Source organism: Oxyura jamaicensis, chromosome 3, assembly GCF_011077185.1.
Source record: "Oxyura jamaicensis isolate SHBP4307 breed ruddy duck chromosome 3, BPBGC_Ojam_1.0, whole genome shotgun sequence".
Taxonomy (NCBI): Eukaryota; Metazoa; Chordata; class Aves; order Anseriformes; family Anatidae; genus Oxyura; species Oxyura jamaicensis.
In genome coordinates this window covers 82,862,235-82,880,382 of record NC_048895.1, presented here as the reverse complement: position 1 = coordinate 82,880,382, position 18,148 = coordinate 82,862,235, and the positions used below count along the sequence as shown (strand labels likewise).

The window sequence follows — 18,148 nt, the reverse complement described above, 5'->3', positions numbered from 1 at the left end:
TCCTTGTAAGCGTTTCTGCCAGAAATGCCAGGTGCATTTAGAGCCCTTTATACCTACTGCCAATGTTACAGAAAGATACATAACTCGAAAGGAAAACTTAGCATACACTAGAACAATTCACACACATTTCTTACTCCAAGTTGAATATTTCTGAACCAAATGTTAACTGCCACTAGCAAATTCCCGTCATATGGTGTTTTTACACATAAAGCATTCTAGCTGGAAAATAATGCCTCCACTTTCTGTCCTTTCACTTCTGAAAACACAGGAGGTACAGACATGATTTCAAAAATTGATATTTATGATACTCTCATTGTAATCTTACTAACACTAAGCACACCCAGTTCCTTATATATAGCTTTCTGCTTTAGATGTGTTACAAGGATTAAGTTTTTTAGAGCTAATCACACCCTATAAAAACATTCTGAAAGCATGTTTCTATAAACTGTTCCTGCTACCACATGCTGAAGAACAAGATCAGTTCAACAAGATTAAATCAAAACACAAGAATATTCTACATCCTAATGTGCATTAAAGAAGAAACAAGTTTGCACAAACTGTCAGATTGATTAGTGATCCAATTATTTACTAATTTTATCTGACCAGCTAGTACCATATACTCCAGACTGAGTCAGATGCCAATTATTCCAACAGATTTGGAAGTATTACATTTTGGAAGACAATGTTTGCTACCTTTCCATGTCCAAGACTTCAAGATTTCAATATACAACTTTGGCATCAGCTTTCATTTTTAAATTCCTCCATTTTAAATTCTTCCTTTTAAATTCTTCTGCAGACAAATTGTTCAAATTGACTAATCTTTTGCTCTTGAACTCATCTGCTTGTTTTAATGTCTTATCTAGAAATAGCTGAATTTTTATAAGCATATAAAAGAGTAGGCATTACTGCAAGATTCACCGCAAGTGAAAACTAAGCAAGTATTCACAATGTCTGTATCTTTCTAGATGATACTCATTCCCCCAAGTCTAACAAACCTTGTCTATAAAGTCCTGCTTCTTAGATGTAGACTTACATATGCACTTTTTATGCATATGCTTCCACCATTAACTCTTCCCAGTGCCACCATTAGCTCTTCTACATGTTCTACTTAGCTTAATTTATACTGACTCTTTGAAGAAAGATGTGCATTTTTATTTTCTTACCTGAATTTGTAAGGAGGTAAGAAACTGGCCTCTTGAATTTTAACAGATTTTTGTTTTCCTTTCCTAACCTTTGCATTTTCTCCTCCTCCTTTGCTTACCTATGGGTATGTAATAATCCACTTCTGCTTCAAGACACAGAAGCAAAACCCACAGTGCACACAAGGTCAGAGGGGCCTTCATCTCCATAAAAAAAAAAAAAAAAAAAAAAAAAAAAAGGATTGTGTTCTTGCACTCTTCTGTTTGTTTTTAGTTCACAATAAAAGAGAATTACATCACTTCTAAATTACCAGATGTACTATGTCTTTCTCAGCCCAAAGCCTGAGTGAACAGGTCACTTTGACATGAGGAGATCTAAACCATACAGGGAAGGAGAAGAAAGAACGGTGTCTGGCCTGGCACCCTCTGGCATTTCAAACAGCGGTACCTCACATAAGGTCTCCCCACATGGTTGACACCACACCAAAGAACTGAGGTCAAAACCAGCCGCACAGCAACAGCCTTCATAATATGTAGAGTGTGGCTGGAAATTACTTCAGGCACTGTAACTGTGCCAGACAGATCTGGAAAAGCAGTTTAAAGCTACCGCACAAAAACTGTCTGCTAGGACACGAAGGTGAGCAGCTCAGAAGACACCCTGGAGTATTTTCATAATTGAAAGGTACAAAACCTTCAGCTAAGCCTCTGGATACTTTATCTATATTAAAAGGAAGCAGAACTCTTTAAAAATAGCCTGCAAGAAGCGAAGCCCTGACTGGTCCAGAGATTGTGGGGATGTGCCAGGGGAGAACATCCAGCTCTAGATCACAGGCACTGAGCTGCCAGCAACCAAGGAGTCGTCATAATTGTAATCTAGAATTGAGTTTCATATTTCACTATCTTTTTGTAACTTCATTTCCATGCGTAATTAGAAACTAACCTTTATTATGTTCCGTACCGCGTCTCTGTTCTACATTTTTGACTGGTGATACAGGTAAACTGAGGTAAAGCTAGCAAAATTGGGGCTTTCGATTTTTCACAAATCAGTAAGTCAAAGCAGTGTGCAGGCCCCTTCAAACGCACAGTAAGAGAGTTTGAAGACTGGAGGTGATGCAGTAAGGTTCTGGGGCTTGGGAAGGCATTTCCACAGAGCAGTGTCCCTCTGCAAAGAAACCTTTCTTTGGAAACTCCAGGCACAACTCAGGGCATTACAACTTAATTCGGTATCCCGACTCTATTTTTACTTCATGACTTGAGGATTTTTTAGGAGCTGCCTCCTCATATTAAAGCCCAACTCTTACAGCACTGACATTGCATTAGGGCATTTTTTTGGCTGTTGCTTTACATGGGGGAGGGACTGTTTCCATAAAAACATCTAACCCAATTATATTATAATTCTCGTTTATTAATAGCTCAGTTATGAGCATTTCCTGAAACAATTCCAGTGTGTTCCCTTATTACAAACAAACCATGTGTGTCCTAGCACTTACAGCTCCAGGAACACTCATGTAAGGAATTAGTCTTTATGACTTGTCCTTTTGCAGCATCTAACACAAGTGCTTGTGGGAAGTTTGTGCTTTGTTAGACCATGTCTCTTTGTTCTTCTTTACCCCTGAGACTCAGGAGAATATTTTTCTATAATCTTCACTGTAGAGGAAGGAGAAAAATGTCTGGTTACAACAAAAACAAAAGCCCTATTTTTTAAGCTTAGTCTCACAGAACCTGCAGAAAGAGGATTGTCTCTCTTCCAGTATTGGAAAGTGTATGTTTTCTATTTACTGAATGAGCCAGATCAGTTGATAGTGATCCTCAGGAGAGCGAGTACCCATAGAGGACAACTCAGTGCTTCCTCCCAGACCAAGCCCAAACGCCAACAGTTTGAACTGGTTGAGAGTTCCTTAGCCATGTAAACAAAACTGTGCTTCGCTATCCTAATTTTTAAAGAAAGAGTAATTCAATTTGACATTAAGATAGGGCAAATTGCCAGAGGGAGTTTTGGGGAGGGCTAAGAAAAGACAAAAAAAAGAAATCAGCAGGATTCAGAAGTGCACATGGTAACTTTGGATACACAAGGGACTTCGCATGCATGTGCTCTCCTCCCTTGATTCCTAATACGTTCACTCAGCTATGAATTCTTGCTTCTAAGCTGCTCCTGAGAGAAAGTAGGCTGGGCCCAGCCTGCATCTTTTGGGAACGAAAACAAGAGCCAGAACAAGTCCCAGAGAACAGAGCTCATTATGCTGTCTGAAAGGAATAAAGAGGAGGTAAAACAACAGATTAGCTGGAAAGAAGGTGAGGTTAAAAAGAAAAATAAGTTATGCACAGTGACTCGTGTTTTGTACAATTCATCTTTCTGCAAACATTTGTTTTTTCTATATTGAAAAAAAGCCTTGAGATTCTGGGCTTTCCAGTTTGACAATAAAAATTATGACTCTCAGTATCGAACAAAAATTAATAAACTCTTCACAGATTCCCTGAATCATCACAGGACACAAGACTACGTACCTCTGACTTTGTGACAGATAAAACCTCACCCACTATAAACCTTTGCAGTGTTTGAAGGAGATGTGAGTCAGCTTCAGAAACCAGGCTTTAAAACAAAAAGATGTAGTAAAACATACTTGATAAAATGGTTTAAACTAGGAGCCTGCTCTGAGTTAAGAAAAGAACATGTCTGACTGTTTTTTGTTTGTTTGTTTGTTTGTTTTCCACAGGACGTTAAATCCACCTCTGTAAGTCATCATCATTCAGTTTTTCCTGCCAGTGATCTCACTAACTCTAACTATTCTAAGCATCATGTCTGTCGCTCCATCTTTCCCATTTATTTCTTTATCACCCCCTTTCTGAGAACTTTTAAGCCCCTTGGCATACTTTAACCAATTTTTCTTAATAAAGATCTCAAATATATTAGGTTTTAGCATGTTTCAAGTTCTTCTGAAAATCAGTGTCTGAATAGTGGCGAGAAATCCGTATTAGTTACCTCATAGAGAAAAGCTACTGATGGACCTCATCAGCATATACACCAGACAAACAAGTGATGTTTATTTAGGACAATATTAGCAGAAACTCAGTATGGCATTTCCATCTAGCAAAACCAACTGCTACAAGTAAACACATTCTTCTCAGCCTGCTATACTCCCTAATGAGTGAGCCAGATCGAGAGACTTAGTACTTTTACCTCAGCTTTACTTACCCACTCAGTTTTGTGGGTACAGGGCAACTGGAAAGGAAAATCTTGTTTGGAGGCAGGAAGAAGGGTTGGTGGTAATGACACTGTCCCATAAGGGCAAAAATCAGAGCTCTTCCTGGTGTTAATCCAAACTTAAAATGCAGCCCCCTACAGATGAAAATGAGACCCCAAACTCACCCTTTCTGTTTCAACTACAAAATATACTCTTGGCCATGGAAACACAACAAATAGACATAAGATTAAAACATATAAAACAAGACCTTCATATAACTTTCCTTTTGAGAAAGAACCACGTGATGAATGCTAATCAAGCTGTTTAATATGCTTCAAGCGTAAGTTTCAGAACTGAAAGCAGTACAGAGAGTGAACAGAATAAAATTCTATTCAAGGGGCAACATATTTGGCTACTACGCTAGATGCTGATATAACATAGCTATGTGTGATGTGCTAAAAAGATGAGAAGCCGAGACTATCCCCCCCCCCCCCCCCCCCCGTTGTTTTTTTCAGTAGTTTCTCTAAGGAACAGGATGTGTGAAGGAAAAATGTAGAGCATGATGTCATTGTCATGTTCCATAACCAGTCAAAGAAATACAGCCAGGAAAGTAAAATTCCTACAGCAATATGAGCAAGACATTTTTAAAAAGTGAAGTGCTGTTTTCAAAGCTTTTTAGGTAATAATAATGGGAAATCCAGGGAAATTTGCTTTTCTTTAAAAAATATCAGAAAATCTTTTCTGAAATTAATTGAATCATTCAAGTTGGAAAAGGCCTCTGACATCATCAAGTCCAACCGTTAACCTAGCACTGCCAAGTCTACCACTAAACCACGTCCCTAAGCACCACATCTACACATCTTTTTAATACCTCCAGGGATGGTGACTCAACCACTACACTGGACAGCCTGTTCCAGTACTTCACAACCATTTCAGTGAAGAAATTTTTCCTAACATCCAACCTAAACCTCCCCTGGTGCAACTTGAGGCCATTTCCTCTTGTCCTTCTTGTTTCACTTCTTGCTTGGGAGAAGAGGCTGCCTCTTACTCCACTACAACCTTCCTCCTTGAGGTTGCTGTGCTCCCTCAGCTGCTCCTAATGCAACATGTTCTCTATACCCTTCACCAACTTCGTTGCTCTTCTCTGGATACGTTCCAAGGCCTCGATGTCCTTCTTATAGTGAGGGGCCCAAAACTGAACACACGACTCGATGTGTGGCCTCACCACAACAGAGTACAGGGGGACAATCGCCTCCCTGGTCCTGCTGGCCACAGTATTTCTGATACAAGCCAGGATGCTGTTAGCCTTTTCGGTCACCTGAGCATGCTGGTGGCTCCTATTCAGTCAGATGTTGACCAGCACCCCCAGGTCTCTTTCTGCCAGGCAGCTTTCCAGCCACTCTTCCCTCAGTCTGTAGTGTTGCATGGGGTTGTTGTGCCCCAAGTGCATGACCCGGCACTTGGCCTTGTTGAACCTCATACAGCTGGCCTTGGCCCATCAGTCCTGCCTATCCAGATCGCTCTGCAGAGCCTTCCTGCCCTCAAGCAGATCAACACTCATGCCCAACTTGGTGTCATCTATGAACTTAGTGAAGGTGCACTCAATCCCCTCATCCAGATCACTGATAAAGATGTTAAAGAGAACTGGTCCCAGTTCTGAGCCCTAGGGGACATAACTTATGACCAGCCTCCAACTGAATTTAACTCAATTCACCACAACTCTTTGGGCCTGGCCGCCCAGACAATTTTTAACCCACAGAAGCGTACACCCATCCAAGCCATGAACATCCACTTTCTTCAGAGAATACTGTGTGAAATGGTGTCAAAAGCTTTACTGAAGTCTAGAGGGACAACATCCACAGCCTTTCCCTCATCCACTAAGCACATCACCTTGTCATAGAAGGAGATCAGGTTAGTCAAGCGGAACCTGCCTTTTTTTAAGCCTATGGTGACTGGTTGTGATCACCTAATTCAACTAATTCTGAAAACATGAGATAAGCAAAAACTGAAAACAAGTATTCAGATAAGACTACATATAAGACTAAAGGTAAAACAATTACTTCTCCAGCAGAAGTAATTGATCACAATGTTTTCAGATACATACATTTAATTCATCAGGTATTTCTCCAATGGTCATTAAGGAATTGATCCCAATGAGTTGCTACCATGTTTATGTATGACAGAGTAAGATGGGAAAACAGTGTCCCTAAAAGCAAGGTTTAAGGCACCAAAAAAAAATTACATTTTATTTTTAGAATTCCTTGACTCTAAGTACTAGCTTTTATAATTCCTTGATTCTAAGTACTAGCAAACAAACCCAATCACTCAGCAGGTCATGGAACCCACCCATAATGTCCTGTGTCTTCACAAAAAACAAAAACAAAAACAAACAAACAAAACAAACAACAACAACAACAAAACACACAAAAAAGCATATTCACAGTATATCAGTGATGTAAGAGAAATCATGAAAAAAATATTGGGAGTCTTATCAGATTTTGAAAAACTGGACAACAACTCTTACTAGACTGCATTTTTTTTTTTTTTCAAAAGAAATTGAGTTTCTGCTTCTTCCATTAATGGTAAAGCCATTTATCAGTGGTAATCATCCCCCACCATGCATGACATTAACTTTAAAATGCAACTATCTCAGCAACAGATAAAACATTCTGCTTTTGAAGGGGAACAGGCGAGCCCTTTTTTTCCTTTCCAGAGCTTCCCCATCACCATCTTTGATTTACCAAACTACTTCCATTAATACATTAACTTAGGGTAGTCTACAGAGATTAAAACTGGAAAATAAAAAAGCCCATTGTCAGAGAACTATTCAATGTTATTGCCAAGGCAGCGGGTTAATTTCACTTGTTTATTTACAATCTGAGTAAATGTGCTTTGCATTTAAAGGCTCCAAATGCTGTGAAACACTTGAAGGAGATTATTTTAAGTTAGCCATGGCTTCAGTGTTTTGCTGAATCCAAGCCATGCTGAAGAATCTAATATAAAAGCTGACAAAGGCTCAGCGCTAACTCTCAGGGTTCATTGAATTTTGTTACAATTGTCCTTTCCACAAGCTGCAGCACTGATATAAATGACAGATGACTTTATTGAACCAAAGGACAAACTTGCAAAACTAAATAACTATTTGTAAAAATGATTTAATCTAAAAACAATTCTAAATTACAGTTGATGATGTGTCTATATACTTAATATACCAGGAGGCTAAGTTATTTATACTTATAATTATCCTTGCAATGATCTAAAAATGACATAAAAATCAATGCATGCTCATTAGCTTCTAAACTCTTGCCAAAATTTAAATAATATGGAACAGTAAGAAGTGCAGTGCTTTCACACTGCCTACAGCAGCCTACACCAAAATCCTTTGGAAAAAAAAATTCTTTACAGAATCAAGACACTGTTTTCCTCCTCAGACAAACATCTGCAGTCTTGTACTAACTTGGTTTATTATTCATGTTCAATAGCTGGGAGTGTTCAAGTGATTTTTTGAGCAACCCTTCCCTAGGATAACCAGTTGTATGGTATTCCAAATTAACAGGTATTAAATCTCTCTGAAGAGACAATGAAAGCAAGAATGAAGATTTAACCCACTGGTGTCCTTACAAGGAGATAAGCAAGAGTAGAACTTATCAAAGGGAGTAAGAGGACATACAGAAGAAATCCAGGAACCCATATGAGGGGTTGCTTTTTTATATTTAGTGCAATGGATTACAGGAGCCTAGAAGTATTCTAGCTCCATCTCTAAATTGTGAACCTTAACTTTTTTCCAATGCATCTCTATACAGACAGGATGAAGGTTTATTTAACTTTGAAACTGTATTTGCAAATATTGATATTTACATCACATACTATGCAACTACACATACATTAGTTGCATATAATTATGTAATTGTATATAAATGAACATAAAGTAATATAAAGTATATATTACACACACATACACATACAACCATTATTACAATTCTTTTTTTCTGTGCAATGCGTACTTTAAATTAAGCAACTATGTACTTCTGGCGTGTGCTTCAAAAGAAGTTAGCTAGGTACCCACTACAAAAACAGGTTTTAATCTTCTTATCCTACAAAACATTAAGCCCTCTTTCAACTTCCCGTGTGTTACCGTTTGACAGAGACAAGTTATTTAATACTAATAAGAAAGACTTGTAATGCAAATTTAAATTTAACCTCACCAGAGTACCATCTGCCCGTTGCCATAATATCTTTCAAAACAGCTGACATAAGAAGTATCAAATGTTCTTGTAACATTTCAAAGGGCCTTTTAAGTAAAATTATGCCATTTGATCGAATGAATGCTTCTGTGATTTAAAACATATTACACTTGCAGTTTTCCCATTTATAACTCCAATATGTAGCATAGATTAAGGACCCCAGGCTAAAAAGTACATTGAAAGACAGGGATTAAATGGTCTTGTTTGCGTTAGACAACTGCATATGAATCTTAACCACATTCAGTTTATTTATGTATTTTAAATTATTTTACTACTTCTCAACATGTTTTTATTATTTTAAATTAATTAAGGAAAGTCAGAGAGAAAAGAAAAATCTGCCTACCTCAATTTGCAACATACAGGTCAAATTCTCTTTTTGTTTACATCAACCAACATTTTTATTAGACTCAGCTGTCCACTCTTTACTTAAATGTCACTACAATGGTTTTGGTGCAGTTATTGAAAAATGTTATTAGTACAAATAAGTCCTGTGTTTAGCCCAGATTTTTTTTTTCCTCAAAGTGGAAAAGGATGAAAACAGAAGAACAGCATTAGCACATTGTGCCAACACAGATATGGTTGTTTACAAGTAGATTGTTCCTTCAAAGCACAGAAACCTATCTCCACACAATGCAACTCTTTTCATGGCAATAAATCTTGAGATTTAATCCTGTCCAGGAGTAACTTTGCCTTGGAGCATGTAATTTCCAAGTAATGCTCAACATACTTCTCCAGACTAAAGGTTTTTGGGTGTGCACCAACTGCTTTTTTACATTGCCTTGCCTCCTCCAGCTGGCTGCTATGTAATTTCCAAAGCATTACTTTTCAGTTGTAAAACCTATCAGCCATAAAATACTTTCATTCCACTGCAAAACAGCACTAATTGTACAGTATCTGCAGAACACAAAACAGAACTTCATCTGCAAGAAACGCTGAAATAAAGCTTAAGCATCACAGGGAAGGATTAGCAGGTGTTCGCCTAGCCTGCAACCTTATCTAAAGTATCTAAAACAAGTGTCTGAAAAGCTAAATCAAGCACCAATGCATAAGGCAGACTTGTGTTCACCTAGATGAGTGGGACCATGAACATTTGCAAATATACTAAACCTAAAATTCATGACAGTACTCATACCATGCACAGATGGTCAGTGAGTACATCTATGACATTATCATCTTTATTTAGTTTCAGTACCAGGTAAGCAAAAATAGGCTGATCATAGAATGAAGAGAAAATTTAATTAGAGGGAACTGACCTTGGAGATAAAATCCCAAGCCAGCTAGGTACTTCCCATGACATGTCCTACCAGCAAAACCACAGTCTATGAAAGGCATAGCAGCAGCATCTAGATCCGTAGAGCCACCCCATAACAGTAGCTGCATATGGGAAGGGAAATTCTTTCTTCATTTATCTGCAAGATCAAGACTTTGTGGCAGAAGTTTAAGCTGTAAAAACAGCAAGCTGCAAAAAAAAAATTCATTAGTTATGATTTTTGTCAGAGCATCTGACTGTAAGGAATACAAGCTCACAGAGAAAACAAAGCTCCTGCTGGGCTTGTGATGCTCAAATGTACATAGACTAGAATAATTTCAAGCTGGAAGGGACCCAAAGGACCATCAAAAGTCCAACCCCTCACCCCACACAGGACCACCCAAAAATCAGACCAGATGCCTGAAAGCATTGTCCAAATGCTTCTTGAAACTAAAGCAGGCTCGGTGCCCTGGGCAGCCTGTCCCAGTGCCTGACCACCCTCTGGGTGCAGAACCTTTCCCTAACCCCCAGCCTGACCCTCCCCTGTCCCAGCTCCATGCCGTTCCCTCGGGTCCTGTCGCTGTCCCCAGAGAGCAGAGCTCAGCGCCTGCCCCTCCGCTCCCCTCGTGAGGGAGTTGCAGGCCGCCATGAGGCCTCCCCTCAGCCTGCTCTGCTCTGGGCTGAGCAAACCAAGGGACCTCAGCTGCTCCTCATATCTCTTGCCATCTAGATCCTTCATCATCTTGTAGCCCTCCTTTGGACACTCTTTAATAGCTTTATATCCTATAAATACAATATAAATAGTAAGAAAACATGGAAAGCAATTCAACGTATTCACAATATATTTCCCTTAAACTGCTTTTTAACATTCTTTACGTCATTTTTGCTTAGCTGGGTGCAAAAGCAGAACTCACTGCTCTTCAAAGAAGCAGCTTTGCTTAATTAAGGAGTTCTTGTACAAAACCAAGAAAGCACAGGAGCTTAGCTCTTGCTGGGTGTTGGCTAAAGTCTGTTGTGACTGACTGCTCTTGAAGATCCATACCATGAAGAATTGTTGGCATAGCTCCAACGTACAATGTAACTGCAGCAAAGCAATGTGCTCCCACCAGAAGAAGTAAATTACTCTCGTCAAAACTGCCTGGCCAATGATTTAGAAAGAGCTGCTTCATTTTAATGGCTGTTAAGGCTTTAAGCTGCAGATTTAGAATGTCTTACTGCATCCCAGGTGGAGAGAATTCAAATAATTTTGCTGGAAATGATAAAAATACAGATTGCTGTAGCCAGATCACTGCTGATGAACAATGCATCATACTAGAGGATGGCACTGCTGATGGTCATCACCATCTTAAATTAGCAACAGTTCTACAATGACTGTAGAGTGCAGTTTTTTTCTTGGTTGAAGTCAAAGATATGCCTACAGCACAGAATGAAGGACTAACTTTGTCTATCCCTTGAAATACTCTTCTTTATCTTTAGCATTTATTGATACCTTCCTGGGATATACCTTACTCTAAATTAGGACAGATGGCTTGTTATTTACCTAATGTATTGCATAATTGTAGTCTATTGTGCTGGGGAAGGATGCAGATGACACAGATCAGTGTGCTACGGATCTACTGCTCAAAGCCTGGTGCCGTGTTACTTACATGGAGCATCACACAATCACAAAATGGCTGCAGTTGGAAGGGACCTCTGAAGATCATCTAGCCCAACCCACCTGCCGAGCAGGATCACCTACAGCACGTTGTGCAGGATGGCATCCAGGTGGGGTTTAAATATCTCCAGAGAAGGAGACTGCACAGCCTCTCTGGGCAGCCTGTCCCAGTGCTCTGTCACCCTCACAGTACAGAAGTGCCCCCTCATATTCAGCCAGAACCTGCTGTGCTTCAGTTTGTGCCCACTGCCTCTCGTCCTACCGCTGGGCACAAACAACTGGTTATATCCTCTCAATGCCCTCCCCTCAGATATTATACACTTCGGTGAGGTCTCCCCTCAGCATTCTCTTTCCCAGGCTAAACAGGCCCCGGTCTCTCAGCCTGTCCTCCTCCAACAGGTGCTCCAGGCCTCTCATCATCTTCATAGCCCTCCTCTGGACTCTCTCCAGGAGCTCCGTGTCCCTCTGGTAGTGGGGAGCCCAGCACTGGACACGGGGCTCCAGCTGTGGCCTGAGCAGGGCTGAGCAGAGGGGAAGAAAATGCTGCTAGCAGAGGATGGTTTCGATCCATCGACCTCTGGGTTATGGGCCCAGCACGCTTCCGCTGCGCCACTCTGCTCCTGACTGCAAGCAGCAGCACTGACCTAGAAAGCCAGCACGCACCAAACAGAATACTCCAGCCCTGAGGATCCAGACTTTTTAAAAAAATCTGATATTTATTTAGGGCATGCAGAAAATAAGGGGCATGGCTCTAAACTGGGCAAACAGAAGTAAGCCTTCTCAAATAGCTGACATCCTGAAGGGCAGAAGCGCACAGCAGGGCTGGAGGAAAACAAAGGCTGCTGGAACACCTACTGCACAGCAACTGCTGGCATGAACGTGCTTACCCCACAGTAAATGCAAAGTAATTCCAGACAGCTCACCCTTGAAAGATTCATGAAAAGGATCTGGACATGCCTGCAGCATGACATCACAACAACGTCGTGTCTGACGCTTCAGTAGTGCCTCTGAATGAACGGAAGTCACATATTAACTCTCAGCTCAGAGAAGCAGTCTTACAGGTTTGGTCATAGGAACTCAGAATCAAAGCTTAATGCAAAAAGCAAACACTGAGAACAAAAACTGCAGAAATGTACCCAAGGGAAGACAGAATGAAATCGTGTGGGCATTTGTCAGTGTATAACTCTGAAAAAAGGAGGAATGACTAATTTCTTGACATAATGTTTATATTTGGCATGCAAAATTTCTCAACACACAGATTTCTCAGATTTCACGAAATAAATTAAAAAATAAAGAAACTGCTGATTCAGAAGCGTGTAATGTAACTTTTTACCAGCCACACTATGTCCTCTTGTAAAATCTTTTTCATAAATACTAGGTTCATTCTTCTTTTTAAATTTAATTCAACAGTCTAATTTTACATCAGACTTGTCATTTCCAAGCCCTTAGGAATTCTATCATTTTCTAATTACAGAAAGAAAACAAGAGGGAGTTGAACATAGAGTATCTCATGAAATACATTCCTTTTAATTCTTCTTCTATAGCTTCCTAGAAGAAGGCAGTAGGGATGCTAAACTGCAGTCCCAACAGAGGTATACATGAGTGAAAACTAACTCACAGACAAAGAGTAGAGATTTGATTGCTGAAGAGTAAGGTTAGGAAATCACATTAATTGTACAGAGAATTAATCCTCTTGTTAGGGAATAAGGCAGATCTTTTTCACCTTCTGGTTTCTTCCTCAGTGTCACAAATAGATGCCTTCTAACAATGATAAAGGTTTCCCACTGCTGGTTCCCAGTATAGAGAAGTGGCCTTAAGATTCAAGAAGTGCTGTCACTGCACTTTTCTGTTTATACTGATGGTTAATGGTAACTTTGGCTTTGGGGTAAAAGGACACAGAAGAAAGTAAGTTCATACTTCTGTCTGTGATTTCAGCTCTACCTTTATCAAATTCTCATCATTTTTAAAGTGCACTGGACTGTCTGAAAAGAACCTTTGCTTTGCATGGCTGACCATAGAAAAGTTTTTGTTTTTAATAAGGCCTTAGATAAATAATCCCAAATCCCAGTGGGCCTTGTTAAGGCAACATCATAAAATTTTTACACTTCCTTATGAGTTTGGGGAAAAAAAAGTCTATGTATCAGTCTGAGCTCATGCTGACTAATGTGGCCTTAGGGAAGGGACTGTTGAAATGCATGCGTGTCACCATTAGAAATGGATTTATACATGCAATTATGATAAATCAGCACAGGTTTATTAAGTAATGATTAATTGCTTAAAAACTTACTGATTTTAGAAACCATGCAGAACCAAAGTTTAAGTGCTGTAAAGCTGGTAACTTGTTGGTTCTGTGCATTGTGTGCACCAGGAGGTATCTGTGTCACTCAGTTTTAGGTGACCAGTGACCTGACTGATGAGCGGGGATAGGAGAGCTGATGGAGACGGTCCCCAGCTGGTCACCCTGCCTGGATGTCTGAACCGCTCATCACTCATTTCCTAAATTGACATGGTTCACTGTGCAGCATCTTTAAGCAACCCAAAACTGGCAACAATTTACTTTCAGCCATATGCTCTGAACTGCAGCAGTTGAGGACTTGACTGTCAGGTGGCTCAGGCATCTGTGCTGCAAAGGCCGGGTGAGCAGCTGGTACGGTAACCTCAGCAGCCAACCCAAGACCGTGACTGAAAAACAGGCTTGGCTTAAGTGGGACAGTCGAAGTTCCTCATCGAGTCAGTGAGGGAGAGGAGCAGCAATGTGGTGTGAACCCCGGGCTGGCAGCAAACCCGTGAGCAATACGGTATCCCCTTGCTGTGACACGTTCCTGGTAGTGACACCACAGCCATCAGTAAAGACTCTAGCCATAAACCAAGGGAGCGTGCCATCGGGCACTACGTACAAAATATGGCCAATGACCCGCAGAGCTCATGGCTGATCTGTCACTTACCAAGACAGCTGCCTCTGTTCAATCTTCCAGGCAAAAGATGTGAACTGTATTCACGTTATATGCAAGTATTCTCCCACTGCCTGCCTCCTGCTCCTGCTCCCCCTCCTTACCCTCACTGTCGGATCAACCAGGAACCTTAACACCAGCCCCTAGTAGCACAGATGGATTCTTCAATGCCCTGCCCCAATGGCACTGATTTCAGGGGTGTGTTCAGGGCTCGAGACTAGCAACAAAGAATAACACTTACTGAGAATTATCAACCAGGCAAGTGGCAAAGAAGTTATTTAAAAAAAAAACAAAGGTGAAATAAAATCAAACTGAATGAGCAACGCTCTGTATAATCAGTGATAGAATAGCATTGTTCTTGCTCTGTACCTAAAACCCTGAGTTGCACAGGCACGGCATTAAAGCTCTTTACTTAATATTCTCATGCAGGTTATTCATACTAACTGTGCCACACGAAGATTTGCATATGCTCCATAAACCTTAATACCCTTTTTAAGACCTATTATACCAAGCAGGAGGCCATTTCTGAAGCTGAAATGGATTTTCAGAACAATATAAAGATAAAAATGTTTTCTGGCCTCTGATTTTTAAACCTTCGGGTAAAACTAAATCATTTCCACAGTGCTGCTTATATTCCATATTGAAGTATATACAAATACCAGACACTCCAGAACATTATACCTGAATCCAAAGGGAGAAGTTATCTTGCTGTACAAATAAAAGTTGTACTCACTGTTCACGAAAAGCTCACAGTTTGCTGCTTTAAAGTTATTCATTTTTTTCTGCTGTACTGACTTCGTAAGAGAAGCAAATTCAGTATTTCACAACATAATTACAATAACCTGCAGCCAAGTAAGGAACATCACAAATCACAGAATCAGTTGATCCTGAGAATTCACAAACAGCACAATGTATTGCTTCCACTCATTCAATCCACGCCATTGCCAAACAAAAGCTTAATTGCTGAAGGTAATATTTCACTTATGCCATACTTCCCCCTTATGACTCAAACTATAATTTCCCTGGAACAGTTTACTTTTATCATTTTCCTTATTCACTGATGTGATTGTAGCAAAATTTGTACAGATGCCTGCTCTATGCAGGGTAGGGCACAACACTGGCATTAAAATATCAGGTGTAGCTACAGGTCAAATTTAAATAACAATTAAATACTAAACAAATATATTAAACCAGCATTAAAGCACACAACTTCCTTTCCTAAAAATGGTCTTTAAAACTAACTGCAAATCTAGAGAGCACAACTTTCCACTAGCCCCTTTTCCCTGTCCTCAGCCAACGTGTCTTCACACAACAGTCAACTTTCCTCTGGAAGTACTCCTCCATAAATAACCTCCAATGCTTCACAAAACTGTCCCTAATTTTTAAACTTCCTCCCCGAGCTCATTCCCAGGTTTTCCCTTTCAACTAGTCAGAAGCTTTTGCCTTGCATTATGGCAGAAATTTATCAGTGTCTGTATAATGCTTATTTAAGTTCATGGAGCCCTTTGCAGCACTTACATGGTTGTTCATGGAGTCCTGCTGCAGGCACAAAGCACTGAAGGAATCACACAAGCCATCAGCTGCCCTTCAGATACCACTGTTGGAGCTACAGACAGCACACACACATACCTTGACACAGCCAGATAAGTGAAAACAGATGATTTTGGCTCTTTATTTTTGTGAGCTTTCTTAAAATTTTGTGGATTATGAACAAATAAATCTAGTCTCAGCTTAGAAACATGAGGAATAGAAAAGGAAGGCGTACAGCACAGTAGCTGGGTCCTGGACATGAGCAAGAGTAACACTGGAAGTAAAAAAGAAAAACAGAGGGGATTTAAATGGAAGACAAAGTCTAGGTTAAGTCAAAATTTAATTTATGGTTCAATTTTAATTAGTCAAGTCAACGTTTTAGAAGAAATTCCTTACTCAGAGGGTGGTGAGGCCCTGGCACAGGCTGCCCAGAGAAGCTGTGGATGCCCCGTCCCTGGAGGTGTTCAAGGCCAGGCTGGATGGGGCTTTGGGCAACCTGGTCTGGTGGGAGGTGTCCCTGCCCATGGCTGGGGGTTGAAATGTATGGGCTTTAATGTCCCGTCCAACCCAAACCATTCTGTGATTCCATGATTAAGTCAGTGCTGAAATGGGAGCTGATGTTACAGAGAAAATGCAGAATTGATGGAAGGAACTAAAGAAGGTGGTAAAGACTGATTCACAGCCACCAGTACAGTGAAAATAGAAGCCTTGAGTAGATTAGTTCATTCAAGAGAAGATGCAACAGCAGAAATAAAGGCAGCTGCAGATAAACTACTGTAAATCCTTTGCAAATAAAGTTAACTAGAATGGGCTTCAGACATAGAAGAACACATCAGAGGTAAAGAAAAAACACCATACTTGATAATTATGATCTTGTTGACCAAGAGCCAAATCAAGACTGTGGTACTAGTGTGGCTCTCAACACATATGCTAACTTTTCACCCTGAAGAGAGAGCAAACAACATACAGCACAGTTGAACTGGGAAGTCTTTTGGTAGGTCTGTGACACAGCCGGTGCACTGAACTAGGAGACGTCTCCCAGCCAGAAAGCTCATTTATTTCCCTGCAAGAAAAGAAACTGTGTCAAACCATTCCTTTTTGCCATTTAGTCATAGAATTATCACAGAATCACAGAATTTTCTAGGTTGGAAGAGATCTCAAGATCATCAAGTCCAACCTCTGACCTAACACTAACAGTCCCCACTAAACCATATCCCTAAGCTCTACATCGAAACGTCTTCTAAAGACCTCCAGGGATGGTGACTCCACCACTTCTCTGGGCAGCCCGTTCCAGTGTCTAACAACCCTTTCGGTAAAGAAGTTCTTCCTAACATCCAACCTAAAACTCCCCTGGCGCAACTTTAGCCCATTCCCCCTCGTCCTGTCACCAGGCATGTGGGAGAATAGACCAACCACCACCTCGCTACAGCCTCCCTTCAGGTACCTGTAGAGAGCGATAAGGTCACCCCTGAGCCTCCTTTTCTCCAGGCTGAACAAGCCCAGCTCCCTCAGCCGCTCCTCATAAGACTTGCTCTCCAGGCCCTTCACCAGCTTCGTAGCCCTTCTCTGGACTCGCTCAAGCACCTCCATGTCCTTCTTGTAGCGAGGGGCCCAAAACTGAACACAGTACTCAAGGTGCGGCCTCACCAGAGCCGAGTACAGGGGGACGATCACCTCCCTGGCCCTGCTGGCCACACTGTTTCTTATACAGGCCAGGATGCTGTTGGCCTTCTTGGCCACCCGAGCACATTGCTGGCTCATATTCAGCCGACTATCAACCATCACTCCCAGGTCCTTCTCTGCCTGGCAGCTCTCCAACCACTCATCTCCCAGCCTGTAGCTCTGCTTGGGGTTATTGCGCCCCAGGTGCAGGATCCGGCACTTGGCCTTGGCCTTGTTGAACTTCATGCAGTTGACCTCAGCCCATCGGTCCAGCCTATCCAGATCCTCCTGCAGAGCCTTCCTACACTCGAGCAGATCGACACACGCACCTAACTTGGTGTCATCTGCAAACTTACTCAATGCCCTCATCCAGATCATCAATGAAGATATTGAAGAGGACCGGCCCCAGCACCGAGCCCTGGGGAATGCCACTAGTAACCGGCCTCCAACTGGATTTGACTCCATTTACCACGACTCTTTGGGCCCGGCTATCCAGCCAGTTTCTAACCCAACGAAGCGTGCGCCAGTCCAAGCCAA

General features: G+C 41.1%; 1 protein-coding gene and 1 non-coding gene across 12 annotated transcripts in view; both read right to left on the bottom strand.

The window, feature by feature from the left end:
- The window catches only part of UBE3D (ubiquitin protein ligase E3D), an 83,983-nt gene that overhangs the window by 36,092 nt on the left and 29,743 nt on the right, over positions 1 to 18,148 (bottom strand). The window lies entirely within an intron of this gene.
- Positions 12,016 to 12,087, bottom strand: TRNAM-CAU. The gene has a single exon. It is a non-coding gene; the product is annotated as a tRNA-Met (tRNA).